Genomic DNA, 22,473 nt, shown 5'->3' on the forward strand with positions numbered 1-22,473 from the left:
AATAAGCATTTTAATATGGTTATAATAGCATGTCTTTTTTGAGAAGATATTAATCATTAATTATGATGGATCAGTATTGGATGATATTATTTCCTGTGTTTACCTTCAGTTCAGTTCAGTCGCTCAGTCTTGTCCAACTCTTTGAGACCCTATGAACAACAGCACGCCAGGCCTCCCTGTCCATCACCAACTCCCAGAGTTCACTCAGACTCATGTCCATCGAGTCAGTGATGCCATCCAGCCATCTCATCCTCTGTCGTCCCCTTCTCCTCCTGCCCCCAATCCCTCCCAGTATCAGAGTCTTTTCCAATGAGTCAACTCTTCGCATGAGGTGGCCAAAGTACTGGAGTTTCAGCTTTAGCATCATTCCTTCCAAAGAAATCCCAGGGCTGATCTCCTTCACAATGGACTGGTTGGATCTCTTTGCAGTCCAAGGGACTCTCAAGAGTCTTCTCCAACACCACAGTTCAAAAGCATCAATTCTTCAGTGCTCAGCTTTCTTCACAGTCCAACTCTCACATCCATACATGACCACAGGAAAAACCATAGCCTTGACTAGACGGACCTTTGTTGGCAAAGTAATGTCTCTGCTTTTCAATACGCTATCTAGGTTGGTCATAACTTTGCCTTTAGACCCTTTGAAAGATCTGTTGACAACTTCCTTTTCTAATAGTAATCATGTAATTCATAGGATCTCAGCTCGAGGGACAGTAATATATATGCATATATGCTAGAGGTGCTTTCAGTGTTGGAATTGTGTGACCTCTGCATGTGTGCTAAGTCACTTCAGTTGTGTCTGACTCTTTGGGACCCTATGGATTGTAGCCCATCAGGCTCCTCTGTCCATGGGATTCTCTAGACAAGAGTACTGGAGTGGGTCACCATTTCCTTCTCCAGGGATCTTCCCCACCCAGGGATCAAACCCAGAACCCAGGTTCTGCCTTGGCAAGCAGGTTCTTTACCACTAGTGCCACCGGGGAAGCCTGTGACCTCTGATATATAATCATTAAAACCCAGTACTTCTTCATATACTGCCTTAAACTGGATTCTGGGATGTTTCTATGTATACTAGTCTAATTCCTCACTGACATTAGAAGTTCCTTGAGGGGATTACACATGGGAAAATAGCATAACAAGTTTTTAAGTGAATTAGGGAGACAAATATTATAACTTTCACTCATAATTTCAGATTAATATATCATTATCAGTTAGCTAGCATGTTTTTCCATTTCCAGTAAATTTAGGTCAATTGTTCCTCTAAACTTTTAAATTAAAAAAAAAAATTCTCTTAACTTTTGTAGAAAATTGGCTCAGTAGTCTGTACATGAATTATTCCCTTGTCTGTTATAGCTAAACATAAAATGGAAAATGTTAATTAAAACAAGTCCGATTATTAAAACAATGCATTATTCAGGAAAAAAATCTCTAATATTTAATGTTAATTTTCTTTTTTTTTTCTTTTTTTTTAATTTTCTTTTTTTATATGTCAACAATCTCTATTATTTTTTATGTGAGTTAATAAGTGATTAATCAAAAGCACAAATAGGCATAAGAGTCTTAAGATCTAAGATCCTCATTCATAAAAATGCTTTAGTCCAAAGATATCAAATGTTTAATGTTTTACAAAACCTGGTAGTAACATCCTCTGTGTTGCCTAAGGACAGAAATTCTTCAACTGAATGTTTCTATTATGACATTTTAAAATTTCTTGTTGTGATGTAAGGTTAAAATAACTTGTGTTTTTAAAGTAATTCCTCTGAAAGGAAATGTAGTGAGCTAGAAGTTCATCTTCAAACCCAATGGTCAAAAGCAGCTCTTTAAAGTGATTTTTTAAAAGTAATTTATTTACGGTTGCTCTAGGTCTTCATTGCAGTGCTCAGGGTCTTTGTTGCTACACACAGGCTTTCTCTAGTTGCAGCGAGCGGGGCTACTGCTAGTCATGATGCATGGTCTTCTCATTGCGGTGGATTCTCTTGCTGCAGAGCACAGGCTGTAAGTCACAATGGCATCAGTAGTTATTGCCTGTGGACTCAGTAGTTGTGGCAAATGCGGTTAGTTGCCCCATGGTTTGTGGGATCTTAATTCCCAGACCAGGGATCAAACTGTGTCCCCTGCATTGGCAGATGGACTCCCAACCACTGGACCACCAGGGAATTCCCTAAAGTGATTTTATCAATTTCATTCTGATACACTAAAATGTCTATAAATACCTACATAGTTTCTGGGAATGCATGAGTGAAACTTTATAAACATTGTCTTTTGTTAGAATGGAAAACACTGATGTCTTTAAAAACTATTTTGTTTCAATTGGAGATGGCCAACTTTTAATTAAATAAAAATGATAGGGATAATGAATAAAGATGGAGAAATAGGATAAAAATGTACCAACCTGGCAGACCTAGTTGATTTGGCATTAAAGGAATTGTATTTAAGTCTAATTTTAACAACATTCTTTAATAGTTGACACAGTAAAGAAATATTCTTCTCTTTACTTCTCATTTGCTAAATAATGCATTTCTAATTTGCTAAGATAACAGTCAGTGAAATGTGGAAATAATTCTGCTGTTTAATTTTAAAATAACTCAGAGTGTTTTCATTAGCATCTCCATTCTATGATATATCTCTCTATTTTCAGAACTGCTGCCATGATGTAGAAAATTTAAAAGTTTTTGAGTGAGATTCTTAGTAGTATTAAAATCATTTAAGCACCCATTAAGTTGCAAAACAGTTGTTAAAATAGAAATACTGACCCATCTGAAAAAAGAAAAAATTAAATGATGCTGTCAGTCAATATTTATTGTCTGGTGGTGGGGGTGGTTTAGTCACCAAGTCATTTTGACTCTTGCAGTCCCATGGACTATAGCCAGCCAGGCTTCTCTGTCTATGGGATCCTCCAGGCAAGAACACTGGAGTGGGTTGCCTTTTCTTTCTCCAGGGGATCTTTCCAACACAGGGATCAAACCCATGTCTCCTGCATTACAGGTGGATTCTTCACCACTGAGCCACCAGGGCCCAGAATCTCTTTTTTCCTTAGATAACTATGCTTCTGACTCCCCAAAGTATACCATTACTTTTCCACTTGCATTCCATATGCTTCTAAGGTGCTGACATAATCTTGGACTCCAGAAATGGACATGTGTCTCAGGTCTGTCCAGACAGCACATTCCCTTGGCCCCAGTTAGGAAGGGTACTTGTTCCTGTTAGAGCTGATAATAAAATATATAAGGAACTTATTCTATAGGAGGATATTCTTTTTTCCCCCCCCTCTCCCACCTCCTCCTCAAACTCCTTCTTTAAGAAAACACCCTTGACTAGGTCCAAGGGTGACTTATGACAGTAACATTAAAAATAGGTCACAACATTGTTAAATGGCATTGTATTATTGAAGTACAATATATGTTTAAAACAAGCATTTTACTAAATACTTAAAATTCTTTGATTACAGTCATTGTGGTGGTTTTAAACTACATCCTCCAAATCTTTGACAAGCCTTTCAGCAAAATATGGAGTCTAATTTCCCTCCTCTTGACTATGGGCTGAAGAAGGTAAAGTTGAACTGTTCTATGAAGACCTACAAGACCTAGAACTAACACTCAAAAAAGATGTCCTTTTCATTATAGGAGACTGGAATGCAAAAGTAGGAAGTCAAGAAACACCTGGAGTAACAGGCAAATTTGACCTTGGAGTACAGAAAGAAGCAGGGCAAAGGCTAATAGAGTTTTTCCAAGAGAACGCACTGGTCATAGCAAACACCCTCTTCAAACAAAACAGGAGAAGACTGTACACGTGGACATCACCAGATCGCCAACACTGATATCAGATTAGATTACATTCTTTGCAGCCCAAGATGGAGAAGCTCTATACAGTCAGCAAAAACAAGACCAGGAGCTAACTGTGGCTCAGATCATAAACTCCTTATTGTCAAATTCAGACTTAAATTGAAGAAAATAGGGAAAACCACTAGACCATTCAGGTATGACCTAAATCAAATCCCTTATGACTATACAGTGGAAGTGAGAAATAGATTTACAAGACTAGATCTGACAGACAGAGTGCTTGATGAACTGTGGAAGGAGGTTCATGACATTGTACAGGAGACAGGGAGCAAAACCATCTCAAAGAAAAAGAAATGCAAAAAGTGAAATGGCTGTCTGAGGAGGCCTTACAAATAGCTGAGAAAAGAAAAGAAGTAAAAAGCAAAGGAGAAAAGGAAAGATATACCCATATAAATGCAGAGTTTCAAAGAATAGCAAGGAGAGATAAGAAAGTGTTCCTCAGTGATCAATGCAAAGAAATAGAGAAAAAGAATAGGATGGGAAAGACTAGAGATCTCTTCAGGAAAATTAGAGATACCAAGGGAACATTTCATGCAAAGATGGGCTCCATAAAGGACAGAAATGGTAGGGACCTAACAGAAGTAGAAGGTATTTAGAACAGGTGGCAAGAATACACAGAAGAATTATTAAAAAAAGATCTTCACAACCCAGGTAATCATGATGGTGTGAACACTCTCCTAGAGCCAGACATCCTGGAATGTGAAGTCAAGTGGGCCTTAGGAAGCATCACTACGAACAAAGCTAGTGGAGGTGATGGAATTCCAGTTAGCTATTTCGAATCCTAAAAGAGGATGCTGTGAATGTGTTGCACTTAATATGCCAGCAAATTTGGAAAACTCAGCAGTGGCCACAGGACTGGAAAAGATCAGTTTTCATTCCAATCCCAAAGAAAGGCAATGCCAAAGAGTGCTCAAACTACTGCACAATTGCACTCATCTCACACGCTAGTAAAGTAATGCTCAAAATTCTCCAAGCCAGGCTTCAACAATACATGAACTGTGAACCTCCAGATGTTCAAGCTGGATTTAGAAAAGGTAGAGGAACCCAAGATCAAATTGCCAACATCCGTTGGATCATGGAAAAAACAAGAGAGTTCCAGAAAAACATCCATTTCTGCTTTAATGACTATGCCAAGGCCTTTGACTGTGTGGATCACAAGAAACTGTGGAAAATTCTGAAATAGATGGGAATACCAGACCATCTGACCTGCCTCTTAAGAAATCTGTATGCAGGTCAGAAAGCAACAGTTAGAAGAGGACATGGAACAACAAACTGGTTCTAAATAGGAAAAGGAGTACGTCAAGGCTGTATATTGTCACCCCACTAATTTAACTTATATACAGAATACATCATGAGAAACCCTGGTTGGATGAAGCACAAGCTGGAATCAAGATTGTGGGGAGAAATATCAATAACCTCAGATATGCAGATGACACCACCTTATGGCAGAAAGTGAAGAACTAAAGAGCCTCTTGATGAAAGTGAAAGAGGAGAATGAAAGAGTTGACCTAAAGCTCAACATTCAGAAAGCTAAGATCATGGCATCTGGTCCCATCACTTTATGGCAAATAGATGGGGAAACAGTGAGAGACTTTATTTTTGGGGGCTCCAAAATCACTGCAGATGGTGATTGCAGCCATTAAATTGAAAGATGCTTACTCCTTGGAAGGAAAGTTATGACCAACCTAGACAGCATATTAAAAAGCAGAGACATTACTTTGCCAACAAAGATCTGTCTAGTCAAGGCTATGGTTTTTCCAGTGGTCATGTATGGCTGTGAGAGTTGGACTATAAAGAAAGCTGAGTGCCAACGAATTGATGGTTTTGAACTTGGTGTTGAAGAAGACTCTTGAGAGTCCCTTGGACTGAAAGGGGATCTAACCAGTCCATCCTAAAGGAAATCAGTCCTGATTATTCATTGAAAGGACCTATGCTGAAGTTGAAACTACAATACTTTGGCCACCTGATGGGGAGAACTGACTCATTTGAAAACACTCTGATGCTGGGAAAGATTGAAGGTGTGAGGAAAAGGGATGACAGAGGAATAGATGGTTGGATGGCATCACTGACTCAATGGACATGAGTTTGAGTAAACTCCAGGAGTGGTGATGGACAGGGAAGCCTGGTGTTCTGCAGTCCATGGTGTTGCAAGGAATTGGACAGGACTGAGCTTCTGAACTGAACTGAACTGACTGTTGACTTTCCTCTAATGAATCAAATGTGGTCAGAGTCATGCTTTGTCACTTTCAAGGGTGGTTTTAAAGGACATTGAAGCCTCTGTCTTCCTGTATTTAGGGTCATTTGTTTGGGTGGAATCTGGCTGCCTAGTTGTGAAGACACTGAAGCAGTCCTCAGGAGATCATTGTAATGAGGAACTGAGACCTTCTGCCAGGAAACAGCACTGAGTTGCCAGCTACCTGAATAAACCACCTTGGAAGGAAATCCTCCAGTCTTATTTAAACCTTCAGAAAACTGAATCCTGGCCAACATGATGGCTGCAGCCTTCTGTGACACTGAAACCAAGGATTATTGGGCTAAATAACTCTTACATTTCAATAGATAGAAACTGGTAGGTAATAACATATTTTTTTTTGCTGCTTTAACCCACTAAGTTTCAAGGTAATTTGTTAGGCGTAACTCTTTAATACTTTGAAATCAGCATGATGGAGAAACTTTTGGTTTAATTGAAGTGTCTTTAAAGATACATTTCAGGATATTTTTCTTCCAGTAGTTGTAAAAGTCTCTGGACATTATTTTTCAGTTGTTGTTGTTCAGTCGGTAAGTTGTGTCTGACTCTTTGCAACCCCACAGACTGAAGCATGACAGGATTCCCTGTCTTTCACTATCTCCTGGAGTTTGCTCAAACTCATGTCCATTGAGTGGGTGATGCCATCCAACCATCTCATCCTCTGTCACCTCCTTCTCCTGTCACTACTATTTTTCAGTAGTGACTTTAAAAAACTTTTGATTCTCTGTACAACAGGTAATTAAAGGCAAGCAGAAGATACTACTGCTGCTGCTGCTGCTAAGTCGTTTCAGTCGTGTCCGACTCTGTGCGACCTCATAGATGGCCTCCTACCAGGGTCCCCCATCCCTGGGATTCTCCAGGCAAGAACACTGGAGTGGGTTGCCATTTCCTTCTCCAATGCATGAAAGTGAAACATGTAAGTGAAGTCGCTCAGTCATGTCTGACTCTTAGCGACCTCATGGACTGCAGCCTACCAGGCTCCTCTGCCCATGGGATTTTCCAGGCAAGAGTACTGGAGTGGGGTGCCATTGCCTTCTCCAAAAGAAGATACTACAAGGTTTTAAAAACAAATTTTGTGAAAGAGTTGGTCATTCAGTCGTGTCCAATGCTTTGCAACCCCATGGACTATAGCCTGCCAGGATCCTCTGTCCATGGTATTCTCCAGACAAGAATACTGGAGTGGGTTGCTATTTCCTTCTTCAGGGAATCTTTCCAACCCAGGGATCAAACCCAGGTCTCTGGCATTGCAGGCACATTCTTTACCATCTGAACCACCATGGAAGCCGTATTTATTTTTGAAATAGTCACTTTTAAGTCTTAGATGTAAACTGGATGTTAACCAGGCTTTTATTGATCTATAAGATTTTGATAAGATTACTAAAAATTTTGTTTTATATGTAACAGTATGACCATCTCTCCAAGATTTGCATAGTTCCCTAGGGGCTTACTTTCTCAGAATCACTGTTGCTTTTCAGATTCTTCAACTGATTCATTCATGCATCCATTTCTTCAACCAACAAATATTTATTCAGCACCTACTATACCCCAGACACTATCTAACATGCTTGAGATGAGTGATGAATAATGTTGTAATTTTCTGATGAATAAGGTCAGTTAGAGGATGGTCTGTCCATTCTGCCTCTGTGTCTATTTCACACCTCATGGACCCAGAAGCAGAATTTAGCCTTTCCCCTCATTTTTCACCAAACCATTTATTGAAAGGACTTTGTGTCCAGGTTTTCCTGAATTTTCGAGTATATGGAAAGCTTTACCATGTAAAAATACATGCAATTTAAAATTCACTGTAAGACATACCTGTTTTTAGAAGTCCTGTAGCTATTTCCAGAAGTTGAGCTCCAGACTCCCTGCTGGGGTGTCCTGATCCTCTTTGCGCCTCCTCCTCTCTTCTCTGTTCTCCTCCCTTCCCTACTGTTGATTCTCAGTGTATACAACAGGTCATTAAAGGCAAGCACAAAAGGATACTTTATTTCTTCTTTTTTTTAGTGCAGAGAATTTTAAATATTTCTTCTGTTGTCCTGGTTTTTGCCAACCTGTCACCACTTGCACTTTTCCCAAACTCACTTTCTTATCAACGCATTTCCTACGCAAAGTTGTTTCCTTCTGCAAAAAGAAATCTGCTGCCATGTATTAAAGAAATAATTTGCACACTGCTCCAAGAACTTTTTACCTGAAGTGATACATTGATGAATAATATCCAGTAAACTGGTTGAACTAGTGGTAAAGAGATTGAAAGATTATTTGCTGTCAGCCACATATAAACTCTAAATCTCCATTTACCAGTGACTTAGGGACAACTGGTGGCTCAGATGGTAAAGCGTCTGCCTACAATGAGGGAGACCTGGGTTCAATCCCTGGGTCGGGAAGATCTCCTGGAGAAGGAAATGGCAACCCACTCCAGTATTCTTGCCTGGAAAATCCCATGGACATAAGAGCCTGGTAGGCTACAGTCAATGGGGTCACAAAGAGTCGGACACGACTAAGCGATTTCACTTCACTTCACTTCACTTAGGGACAACTAATGATAGTCACACAGTCCAATAAGGCTATTATTTCTAGAGAAATGAAAAAAAAATTAATCTTTACTTTAAAACCCCAAATTGGCGTTTGTCAACATGTTCTGTTAATTGACACAGCAGTTCCATCCAGACCACAGTTATATGTAACATTAGAATCATGAGTCCATTAAAATTGAGGCTATAAATCATACTTTTATATCAGAAAAATGCCAGTAAGAATAGTTAGATTGAGAAATATATGCTCCGGGAAAAATCATTACAAAATCTTTGCTCATTTTGCTTCTTGCTGTGGATATGCACAGATTCTTTACTTTTTAGAGGGTGCAATTGTGGAATATCTTTGGAAGCTATAAAAACACAATGTTTTAACTTTCAAGTTAGGAGTACAGAACACAGATTATTCATACCACTATTGTTATCCCTAAATAAACCAAAAAACTTGTAAAGATGTAGGTTTTATAATGGATTTGTTTTCCCTATTAAGTGAAGAACACACACACACATAATCATATATATTTGTGTATTTATAAGTTAGTTCAGTTGCTTAGTCATATCCAGCTCTTTGCCACCCCATGGACTACAGCACGCCAGACTTCCCTGATGATCACTAACTCCTGGAGCTTGCTCAAACTCATGTCCATCGAGTTGGTGATGACATCCAACCATCTGATCCTCTGTCCTCTTCTCCAACTGCCTTCAATCTTTCCTAGCATAAGGTTCTTTTCTAATGAGTCAGCTCTTTGGAATCAGGAGGGCAAAATATTAGAGCTTCAGCTTTAGCATCAGTCCTTCCAATGAATATTCAGGGCTGATTTATATTAGGATGGACTAGTTTGATCTCCTTGCAGTCCAAGGAACTCTCAAGAGTCTTCAACACCACAGTTCAAAAGCATCAAGTCTTCAGTGCTCAGCTTTCTCTATGGTCCAACTCTCACATCCATACATGACTACTGGAGAAACCATAGCTTTGACTAGACGGACCTTTGTCGACAAAGGAATGTCTCTGCTTTTTAATATGCTGTCTAGGTTGGTCATAACTTTTCTTCCAAGGAGCAAGTGTCTTTTGATTTCATGGCTGCAGTCACCACCTGCAGTGATTTTGGAGTCCCCAAAAATAAAGTCTGTCACTATTTCCACTGTTTCCCCATCTACATGCCATGAAGTAATGGGACTGAATGCCATGATCTTAGTTTTCTAAAAGTTGAGTTTTAAGCCACCTTTTTCGCTCTCCTCTTTCTCTTTTATCAAGAGGCTCTTTAGTTCTTCTTCACTTTCTGCCATAAAGGTGATGTCATCTGCCTATCTGAGGTTATTTGTATTTCTCCTGGCAATCTTGATTCCAACTTGTGCTTTATCTAGCCTGGCATTCTGCATGATGTACTCTGCATATAAGCTAAATAAGCAGGGTGACAATATACAGCCTTGACATATTCCTTTCCCAAAGTGGAACCAGTCCATTTTTCCATGCCCAGTTCTAAGTGTTGCTTCTTGACCTGCATACAGATTTCTCAGCAGACAGATGAGGCAGTCTGGTACTCCCATCTCTTTTAAGAATTTCCCACAATTTGTTGTGATTCACAGTCAAAGACTTTGGTGTAGTCAATAAAGCAGAAGTAGATGTTTTTCTGGAACTCTCTTGCTTTTTCTATGATCTCTTGCTTTTTTGATGATCATGGTATATACGATGATGTTTGTGTATACATATACATTAATCATTGCATATCATGGCATGGTATGGTTTCATATTGCATTGATTTAATATTGCATAGAGTATTACTTCTGGAAATATTCTGCTGTTGATGTTGGCAGAAATAGAATCCAAAACAATATAACTTTTTTTTTTAAGTCAGAAAACCTTGAAAGATTTGCCTTTGACAAAATGTGACATCTAGTAATTAGTTATTTCTTTCTCATTCATTCTCTTCCCTTTTCATCGCCTTTCCTGTTTCTTCTTCTCCTTTCTCTTTTCATATATTATAGGCTGAAGAACTTGAAAATATATTAAGCCAGATGACATAGCTATGTGGAATCATAGCATATGTCCAGGCAGATGTACAGACTAATACCTATTTCCTCCCTCAAGCAGGGATCCATCAGTTGTCTTCTCTTAGGAGTAGTTAGAGAATGCAAGTCTAGTTTAAAAATGACTCTGTGTTATATCAGTCTAATTTTCTCTATACAGTTTGAGGTTTGTTTTGTATCATTTTTTGAAGCTCAGTTCAGTTCAGTCACTTAGTTGTGTCCGACTCTTTGCGACCCCATGGACAGCAGCACGCCAGGCCTCCCTGTCCATCACCCACTCCCAGAGCCTATTCAAACTCATGTCCATTGCATCAGTGATGCCATCCAACCATCTCATCCTCTGTTGTCCCCTTCTCCTTGTGCCTTCAATCTTTCTCAGCATCAGGGTCTTTTCCAATCAGGTGGCCAAAGTATTGGAGTTTCAGCTTCAGCATCTCTCCTTCCAAAGAATATTCAGGACTGATTCCCTTTAGGATGGACTGGTTAGATCTTGCAGCCAAGGGACTTCAAGAGTCTTATCCAACACCGCAGTTCAAAAACATCAGTTCTTTATCACTCAGCTTTCTTTATAGTCCAACTCTCACATCCATACAGGGCTACTGGAAAAACCATAGCTTTGACTAGACAGACCTTTTTTGGTAAAGTAATGCCTCTGCTTTTTAATATGCTGTCTAAGTTGGTCTTAGCTGTTCGTCCAAGGAGCAAGTGTCTTTTAATTTCATGGCTGCAGTCACCATCTGCAGTGATTTTGGAGTCCAAAAAAATAAAGTCTCTGAGTAGAGAGATATGGATTACAGGAAAGGAAATGGCAACCCACTCCAGTATTCTTGCCTGGAAAATCCCATGAACAGAAGAAGTAGCGGGCTGTAGTCCATGCAGTCCCAAGAAATTGGACATGACAACAACTAAGCCACACCACCCCCACTGCTGCTATTTTACCCTTCAATTCTTTAAACAAACAAGATGTTAGAACCAGTTTAGTGGACATTTTATGATAGCTTCTTTGATTACCCTCTCCTCAATCCCTTTTTAAAACAATTGGCAGTTTCTTTTGTAGGTGAAGGCAAAATCCTAGGTAGACAAAGCCAGTTAGGTCAGTTCATTTCATTGGTTGTATTCTTTGGTTCTGCTTTGGTTCTCATGTCTCCTTAGTTCTAATAGGAGTGAAATTCAGGGTTTTGCTGAGAATTCAGGAGTAATATTCTCTTTTCCTGCTACATATGGATAAGAAAGTGATGGATATGTATTAGCAGCTATATTGGGAATCATAAAATATGCTAGTTTTAGGAATATGTAATTATCTTAGCATGCAGAGTGAAATGTGGAACACACACACACAACTTTTGTGATACAACTGAGCCTAAACTTTTTAGATATTTCTTTTATTGGTGACAAAAGCCAATGTTTAGCATTCTAAGTGTTCCAGCTAAAGAAATTCATGGGATTAATCATAGTTATATGGAGAGAAAGCAACTACATGATATAACAAAATGAGGAGAGATCATCATGCAGAATACTCAGTTGGTTAAATGAGTGGCAATACAATGGGAAAAGCATGAGTTTCTGAGGAAGGTAAACTTTAATTTAAATCCTTACTCAATTACTTAGCATAAAGATTTAGTTCAGTTCAGTTCAGTCGCTCAGTCATGTCCGACTCTTTGCGACTCCATGAATTGCAGCACGCCAGGCCTCTCTGTCCATCACCAACTCCCGGAGTTCACTCAGACTCACGTCCATTGAGTCAGTGATGCCATCCAGCCATCTCATCCTCTGTCAACCCCTTCTCTTCCTGCCCCCAATCCCTCCCAGCATCAGAGTCTTTTCCAATGAGTCAACTCTTCTCACGAGGTGGCTGAAGTACTGGAGTTTCAGCTTTAGCATCAGTCCTTCCAAAGAAATCCCAGGACTGATCTCCTTCAGAATGGACTGGTTGGATCTCCTTGCAGCCCAAGGGACTCTCAAGAGTCTTCTCCAACACCACAGTTCAAAAGCATCAATTCTTCGGGGCTCAGCTTTCTTCATAAAGCTGGAAGAAGCACAAGCTGGAATCAAGATTGCCGGGAGAAATATCAATAACCTCAGATAGGCAGATGACACCACCCTTATGGCAGAAAGTGAAGAGGAACTGAAAAGCCTCTTGATGAAAGTGAAAGAGGAGAGTGAAAAAGTTGGCTTAAAGCTCAACATTCAGAAAACGAAGATCATGGCATCTGGTCCCATCACTTCATGGGAAATAGATGGGGAAACAGTGGAAACAGTGTCAGACTTTATTTTTTTGGGCTCCAAAATCACTGCAGATGTTGATTGCAGCCATGAAATTAAAAGACGCTTACTCCTTGGAAGGAAAGTTATGACCAACCTAGATAGCATATTGAAAAACAGAGACATTACTTTGCCAACAAAGGTCCGTCTAATCAAGGCTATGGTTTTTCCAGGGGTCATGTATGGATGTGAGAGTTGGACTGTGAAGAAAGCATAAAGATTACGTAGCATTTATTGACCATTTACTAAGTACTGAGTGCTTTTCTTTAAATGTAATCCTTTAAATGATTGTATTACAGATCCTATTTTTAATCTTTATTTTACAAGTGAGAAAACAGATTAGAAAAGCTAAGGACGTAGTTGTTACTGGCATAGTTAAGTTCTAAGTGTGGAGAATCTTCATTTTTACTTATCTGTAGGTATTTTATTTGACCTATATATTATATTTTTAAGTTGTTTAAGCCATCATTTAAAAATTGGAGGATTTTATGTAAAAATCCAGACTTTCATTTTTCCTTAAAAAATGTGTTTATATCCTAGGGGAACAATCAACTGGAGCATTACTCTGTCTCCTCCATTTAGTCAAGACATGCCCTCTAGAGTTTGCCATAGTTTCGTTTCTATCCTTCTATATTTTGTCCTGACTTCAAAGCTGGGACAATAAGCATTTCACATTGTTGCTTTTCTTATAATAGAGAAAATGTACCTTTGAAAATAAAGACTGGATATAGAGGGTGGAGATTTTCAAGGAAAAGGAGACAGTGTTCTCTTTTTATTTCTTCAAGATTTATTGAGATATAACTGATACGTAACATTGTCTAAGTTTAAGAAGCCTGCCAGGCTCCTCTGTCCATGGGAATTTCCAGGCAGGAATATGAGAGTGGGTTGCCATTTCCCAATTTGTATACAGAGTACATCATGCAAAATGCTGGGCTGGATGAAGCACAAGCCGGAATCAAGATTGCCGGGAGAAATACCAACAACCTCAGATATGCAGATGACACCGCCCTTACGGCAGAAAGTGAAGAACTAAAGAGCCTCTTGATGAAAGTGAAAGAGGAGAGTGATAAAGCTGGCTTAAAACTCAACATTCAAAAAATAAAGATCATGGCATTTGGTCCCATTACTTCATGGCTAATAGATGGGGAAACAATGAAAATAGTGAAAAAATTTTATTTTCTTGGGCTCCAAAATCACTGCAAATGGTAACTGCAACCATGAAGTTAAATGATACTGGCTCCTTGGAAGAGAAGCTATGACAAACCTAGACAGCATATTAAAGACCAAAAACATTACTTTGCCAACAAAGGTCCATCTAGTCAAAGCCATGTATGTATGTATGTATGTATGTATGTATGTATGTATGTATGTATTCAGTAGCCATGTATGGATGTGAGAGTTGGAGCATAAAGAAGGCTGAACGCCAAAGAATTAATGCCTGTGAACTGTGTTGTTGGAGAAGACTCTTGAGAGTCCCTTGGACTGCAAGGAGAGCCAACCAGTCCATCCTAAAGGAAATTAATCCTGAATATTCATTGGAAGGACTGATGCTGAAGCTGAAGCTCCAATACTTTGGCCACCTGATGCCAAGAGCTGATTCATTGGACAAGACTCTGATACTGGGACAGATTAAGGGCAAGAGGAGAAGGGGATGGCAGAGGACGAGATGGTTGGATGGCATCACCGACTGAATGGACATGAGTTTGAGCAAGTTCTGGGAGATAGGGAAGACCGGGAAGCCTGGCAGGCTGCATTCCATAGGGTCACAAAGAGTAAGACATGCCAGAGTGACTGAGCAACAACAACTCCAGGGGGATCTTCCCAACCCAGGGATCAAACCTACGTCTCTTGCATCTCCTGCACTGGCATGTGGATTCTTTACCACTACTGCCACCTGAGAAGCCCATCAGATAAGCGCCCTTTATTTTTCTGTGGTGAAAACATTTAAAATTATAGTTGATATTACTGTATTGTATACTTGAAAGTTGTTGGGAGAGAGTGTATTCTTAATTGCAGAGGCAAAGAAAATCTTTCTTGTTTCATATGCAGAGTGCACAGTAAAGAATCTGCCTGCAATGCAGGAGATGCAGGAGATGAAGTTTTGATTCCTGGGTCAGGAAGATCCACTGGAGAAGAACATGGCAACCCAGTTCAGTATTCTTGCCTGGAGAATTCCATGGACAGAGGAGCCTGGTAGGCTATAGTCCATGGGCTCACAAAGAGTCATACATGACTCAGTGACTAACACTTTCACACCTAATTTATTCATTTGTTTTGCCTGCTTGGCTCCTTTGAGCATTTGAGTTTGTGAAACTTGCACTCAACAATGCCCCCCCACCTCTTTTTTTTCTGTGTAATTTGGGAAACTCATTTTCAAGCCTCCTTTTCCTCATTTTGAGAATGGAGATTTTATGACAGGATTAAATGAGATAACCTATTTAAACATCTTAGCTTAATACCTGGTGTTGGGTAGTTGCACAGAAAAAGAAGCATTAGCTTCTCTAATCATCCTTTCCCACGTATGAATCTGGCCTGCATTACTGTAGTAGTTTTAACACACGATTCATTTTACATTAAAGACCATGCTGTCTAACTCATTTGCAAACTATTATCTACTTGGTCTTTTGCCCCATGGACCTGTGGATAGTGCTTTTTGAGTCTGAGGACTATAAAGGAAAAACTAATTAGTTGCCAAGTGGCTGGGGTTTCAGTGGGCTGACGCTTCCCATGGCATGAGAGAAATCAAGCAGTGGTATCTATTTCTTCAAACTGCCATCCAGGAGAGAAGATTTATGACAGAAAGAGGCCAAATTGCACATCTAGAATAAAATGGGTACTGGCTGTCAGGAAAATAGGTACTTTAATTGGTGATGATACTGTCAAATTTGCCAGAAGCTGTCACTGTGGGAGTGACCCCTCCAGAGGAATGTTTGGTCGAATGAGGGAAGGAAAATATATCCTTCTCAGTGCCTTGCCCTTTTGGAGCCATTCAGTATGTCAGGTAAAATAAGAGTTTCATGATAGGAGAGTCAGTCTCAGTATCTATCTTTCTTTAACTTTGGAGAAAAACAAATGTTATTTATAGCCATCAACATATCCTGGGATTTAGCCCATCATTGAAAAGATCCAATTATAAAAATATAAATCAACAAAAACAGCTTCTACTGTACAGTGACTTCTCTTAATTTTCCAGCTGGTTAACTAGAAACTGGAAACCAAGTCTTTTCACTTTCACAGTAGTGGTCTTTTCATTGTACAGTGCCTTTTATTGTTGTTCTTTTTTTGAGCTGATGCTTTAAGATCAGATGGGATCAACATTTTAAAAAGTATAGAGAGCATGGGTGGGTGCTTCTTTGTGATCTTCCTTGTGGTGAGCAGGTCATGCTTTCTCCACCCACATGGATCAGAGGGAGCTGCTGTGTTTGTATACTATGACCTTGCTCTCTAACCACAACTGGTTTGTTGAATGGTGTGTGTATGAACCAAAGCTGTCAAATCAACCCTTCCCATGAAAATTTGGAACTGGGATTGAAAAGATCAGCTTTCTTTTGATTGGTTGAATTTGTAACATAGAAACCCAGTAGACTGTGGCTGCCAAATAAACTAAGAAACATAAAACTAGTTGTAATGAATAAGATATTAAATTAATTGCAGAGGAAAGCAGCAATGAGAGCAAGAACGAGCGAGAAAGAGAGAGAGAGAGAGGAGGGTTCCTTGGTTCCCTATGTCTGGTCTTGTGTTCCATGGGATACCACCATAAATTCCTAACGGAGTCCCTCTTTTATTTAAAGTAGTTTGAGAGAGTTCTTTCTAAAAATATTTTACTTTTTATAATCAAACAAGATTCCAAAATTCTCTTTTGATATTTCATAGCTTTACATTTGGGGTTCTCTTGATGGTAAGCTACATCTTGTTTCTTATCAGCGGATGATATATAATATTATATACTATTTACAAAGCACTTTCTGTGTGCCAGGCACCATGGTGGGCACATTTTAAAAATTATCCCTAAGCCTTAGCCTGAAAATAAGGAAATAATATTGACATTTTAGAAGTGCCATTTAGAATGAATAAGTAACTTGTTCAAGATTTGTCATCTCATAAATGACAGCAAATTTTGTACCTATTTCATTTATTCCTTGAAAAACATTTCATTAAATATCTACTATCTTCCAAGTATTCCAAAAACACTGAAGAAGCGTAAATGACCAAGACAGACAAGGTCTCAGTTCTCATGGTTCTTTTAACACATTCTAATGTCAGATGCAGGTAATAAACAGACAAATAATAGAAATATAGAGCTGTGGTAAAGGATATAATGAATACAATATGATGTGGGGAACAAATGAGAGACTGGGGACTATTTTACATTAAAATATCAGAAAAGTACTCTTTGAGAAAAGACTTAAATGGAGAAAATATTAAGCAAGGAAGAGACCCACTGGAGATGCTTTCCAGGAAGAAGCACAGCATGGGCAAAAAATGCTAACAGATAAATTAATCAATGGAAAGTTAGAAATACTGGAAATAAATCCATATATCCAAATATCTAATGTTGGTATATGAAAACATGATATTATATTAATAGAAGTACTGTACAGATAATGGGAGAAAAGGTAGGTTTAACAATAAAAATGTTTTTGACACTCATGTTTATATGGAAAGCACAAAATTGAATCCCACTTCACAAAGTCCACAGACCCACACATAAAAATCAATTCTTGGTGACATTAACTATAAAAGATGTAATTTTATATTTTTAGAGAAACATATTCTTTATTATATGAAATACGACACAAAACCTCAAATTATACAGGAGACAATACAATAACTTTATAAAACATAAGACCTTACATTTATCAAAAGACTCTAAATCATGAAAATGCAAACTAAAAACTATGGTTTATTTACAATACTTATGAATGTCATAGGATTAATATCCAGACTGTCTTGCAAATGATATTCTAATATTGAATGCTTAGCTGATGATGACAAAAAAAACATCTTAAACAGTTCTTTCCATATAGTTATTAGATTTGGAAAGACAAACAACAGATGGGTTTATTAACTGTACAATACGATGATTATTTACTACATTAAGTAGAAATGGATCATCATAAAGGTCTTCATCCTTTTTCTCTTTGTTGAGTAGGATAAGGAGGAGGAGAAGGCAAGGTTGGTTTTGCTGACTTAGGGATGGCAGAAGCAGAAGAGGTGGAGGATGTGAAAGGGTTGACAAGAGGGGCAGGCACACAGGATGCTCTTTATAGATAGACACTGTAATTTCGGTCTGACTTTTTAATTTAAGTTTTCTAATATGGCCCCAATCCTTTGCTGGAATCAAATTCTCCAGCTTTATATCCTTTTTGCTTTACACTGTCATATATTGACTTCACTTTTTCTTCAGTCATAATAGAGTCTTATAGGTACCATTTCTTGTAACAATCCTGCACCCACATAAAAGCTGAATCATCGACGATATGAGATTAAAAGGTATTTTGCAAAAAGTGCAAGGTTTTTGTACCTGCTGGTGTAGCTGCAGGGATGGCTTCACAAATTTGCACTACTTTTTTTTTTTTTTTTTTACAGTGGTCCTTACACAGGATTCACTTTTCTTGAAATGGCAGCAATCACAATTGCCGATTGCAATCTATGATACATATCAAGCAATTAATCTTTTTTCTTTTAATAGCATGATTTTTCTCTGCTTCTTGGGAGCACACCCAGCATCACTAGTGGCACTTCGTATTTGGGTTCCATAGTGTTATTCGAGGTTTAAGGTACTTCATTAATGATGGAAATTAGACGAGAACCGCGAGAGATCACGAGAACCGCGAGAGATCACGTTCCCATGATGCAAGATTTACTGGAGCGACACCTGGTAACCTGAGGATGATTGGCGTCTTCAGCCTTTGAAGCTGAGGCTCACAACACCCAGTCTCTCCACAGTAGCAACAAGAAGCGGCTACAGCACTACCACAAGACTATGGTATGCACTTGGAGAAGGCAATGGCACCCCACTCCAGTACTCTTGCCTGGAAAATCCCATGGACAGAGGAGCCTGGTAGGCTGCAGTCCATGGGGTCGCTAAGAGTCGGACACGACTGATCGACTTCACTTTCACTTTTCACTTTCATGCGTTGGAGAAGGAAACGGCAACTCACTCCAGTGTTCTTGCCTGGAGAATCCCAGGGACGGGGAAGTCTGGTGGGCTGCCGTCTCTGCGGTCGCACAGAGTCGGACACGACTGAAGCAACTTAGCAGCAGTAGCAGCAGCATGGTATGCACTACAATTAATTTTTTGCAGTTATGACTTAATTCTGCATGTTTACCTTTGTTTACATTTCTCTTGACTGTGAATGGCCCTATGCACAGTCTGTGTGCATAAGTTTTGATAAATTTTAACTTGTGATAATATATTTCTGTGTAATTTATAGGGGTAAATGATAAAATAGACTAGTATCTACATATATTTTATGCATTTATGGCATACCTAACTTTTTCTTCTTCTTATTTTTTGATATTTCTAGGCTACCTGGTTCATTTGTGGGTTTTTTCAAATTGTTGCAAATCTCCAAAAATTTTTTAGTGTATTTATTTTTTAAAAAATCCCTGAATAAGTGGACCCTGGTTGTTCAAGGGTCAACTGTATAATCTTATGTGAAGCAAGTTAGTATTATCTAGCAGAAAAACAGATATGTGTATCCTAAGAACAAGCAATTGTATACCCAGGCACACCTTGAAAAACTCTTACACATGTCTGAGTGAGAAGGTATGTGTATTTGTCACAGCTTTTTCTTAATAGAGGGAACAATCCAAATTCCATCATTTAAAACAGCGGATAACCAAATTGGGCTTGTGCGTACAGTGGTTTTCTATTTAGTAATGAAACACAGATGGATTTCAAAAACACAATGCTGATCAATAAATAGATAAATAAACACTGTGGGAATATCTGTCTAAACATTAAACATGTGTAAGCAAGCCTTTCAACTTGGCCATATCTGTTTGTTGGACAAGCCTAAGAAAAACCAAATGATAATGAAAAGAAATTTAGTTCAGCTGTTACCTCTCAGGGTTTATGAAGTGCCTCTGTTTAGGAAGGAACATTCAGAGATCTTAAGAATATCCATACGGTTATCTTCCTTAAGCTGGGTTCTGGGTGCTAGATGTTGTTTTTGTGATTATTGAAACCATACATCTAAAAAAAAATTAAACATTGTGTGTGTTATTTTCTAAGTATGAAATAGTTCACAGTTGAAAAATAAATAAAACATAAATATAGCACAATGCCATACTTCCACAATGCAAACAGAAAGCAATCATTTTCCCACACTAGTACAATTCAAATTGATTCTATTTATTTTTTACTTTCAGAGCAGATCAGATCAGATCAGTCGCTCAGTCATGTCCGACTCTTTGCGACCCTATGAATCGCAGCATGCCAGGCCTCCCTGTCTATCACCAACTCCCGGAGTTCACTCAGACTCACGTCCATCGAGTCAGTGATGCCATCCAGCCATCTCATCCTCTGTCACCCCCATCTCCTCCTGCCCCCAATCCCTCCCAGCATCAGAGTCTTTTCCAATGAGTCAACTCTTCTCACGAGGTGGCCAAAGTACTGGAGTTTCAGCTTTAGCATCATTCCTTCCAAAGAAATCCCAGGGCTGATCTCCTTCAGAATGGACTGGTTGGATCTCCTTGCAGTCCAAGGGACTCTCAAGAGTCTTCTCCAACACCACAGTTCAAAAGCATCAATTCTTCGGTGCTCAGCCTTCTTCACAGTCCAACTCTCACATCCATACATGACCACTGGAAAAACCATAGCCTTGACTAGATGAACTTTTGTTGGCAAAGTAATGTCTCTGCTTTTGAATATGCTGTCTAGGTTGGTCATAACTTTCCTTCCAAGGAGTAAGCGTCTTTTAATTTCATGGCTGCAGTCACCATCTGTAGTGATTTTGGAGCCCAGAAAAATAAAGTCTGACTCTGTTTCCACTGTTTCTCCATCTATTTCCCATGAAGTGATGGGACCGGATGCCATGATCTTCGTTTTCTGAATGTTGAGCTTTAAGCCAACTTTTTCACTCTCCTCTTTCACTTTCATCAAGAGGCTTTTGAGTTCCTCTTCACTTTCTGCCATAAGGGTGGTGTCATCTGCATATCTGAGGTTATTGATATTTCTCCCGGCAATCTTGATTCCAGTTTGTGTTTCTTCCAGTCCAGCGTTTCTCATGATGTACTCTGCATATAAGTTAAATAAAAGGGTGACAATATACAGCCTTGAGGTACTCCTTTTCCTATTTGGAACCAGTCTGTTGTTTCATGTCCATTTCTAACTGTTGCTTCCTGACCTGCATACAAATTTCTCAAGAGGCAGGTCAGGTGGTCTGGTATTCCCATCTCTTTCAGAATTTTCCACAGTTTATTGTGATCCACACAGTCAAAGGCTTTGGCATAGTCAATAAAGCAGAAATAGATGTTTTTCTGGAACTCTCTTGCTTTTTCCATGATCCAGCAGATGTTGGCAATTTGATCTCTGGTTCCTCTGCCTTTTCTAAAACCAGCTTGAACATCAGAAAGTTCACGGTTCACATGTAATAGCCCTAAAATTCTTTCATAGGAAAGCAGTTTATTCCTCATTTATCATTTTATATCCCATTTAAAACCTTTATAATTTGGTGAAAGAAATACCAATTTCATGTTTGGATGTGGGTGATCGAATGTGCAGCTGAGTAAGTAAAATGTAAATTGTTATTGTTAAATACCATTGTGGACTTTTTTTTATCAACGAAACTTTTTTTTCTTGTTAGATGCTTTGAAAGCCCTTCAGAATTTTTATAAGTGGCAATTTGTAAAGAATATTTTGAGCTTTTATTTTTTTCTATAGAGGTGAACTAGAAAAAACTCTTAGAAGTGGATGAAATTGAAGGTTGGGAGATGTGTAGTAAAGGAAAATAATAGGAATTTATGTGCATAGTTTTCTATTTTTTTTCCCTAAATATTCTTCTCTTTTATTCATGGCTGGCTCCTTATTCTTTGATAATACAGCTCAAGCATTTTGATCAATGAAGTAAGAAAGAACTTCTGATCCACCTATTCAAAAGAAGTAACCTTCAACTAATGCATCTTTTAGTTTCCCAGTAATTGTAATTTATAGTTAATACAGGAAGAAGCCCAAAGATTAGGACCATTTAGGTGAAAGGTTTATTTTTCTGTTTCCTTGTAAGGTGCCACATGTAATATAAAGAGAGTTAAAGATTAAAGCTAGTTGGGTTTTAGGAACAAAGTTCTTTTACTGTTTCTTTTTCCCTCTTATTTCTTATTGTGGTTCAGGTCAGAACATATAATTCTTTAAAAACTAAATACTTAAAAATACAACAATGCTGCAGTTTAAAAACAGTGGTATGTTGGTTCAAATCATTACATTTCCTGTGTGCATCAGATAATTAGAATTACATTATTTAAAATATTTGTTTGGCAAACATGGTCGTGAAGTACAGAAGTTCTGAATTATAAGTCAAGCTTTAAGAACTTTGTAGCACTTTTTCTGTAGAGTTAACTTATA

The sequence above is a fragment of the Bos indicus x Bos taurus genome, chromosome 7 (genome assembly GCF_003369695.1).
Source record: "Bos indicus x Bos taurus breed Angus x Brahman F1 hybrid chromosome 7, Bos_hybrid_MaternalHap_v2.0, whole genome shotgun sequence".
Lineage (NCBI taxonomy): Eukaryota > Metazoa > Chordata > Mammalia > Artiodactyla > Bovidae > Bos > Bos indicus x Bos taurus.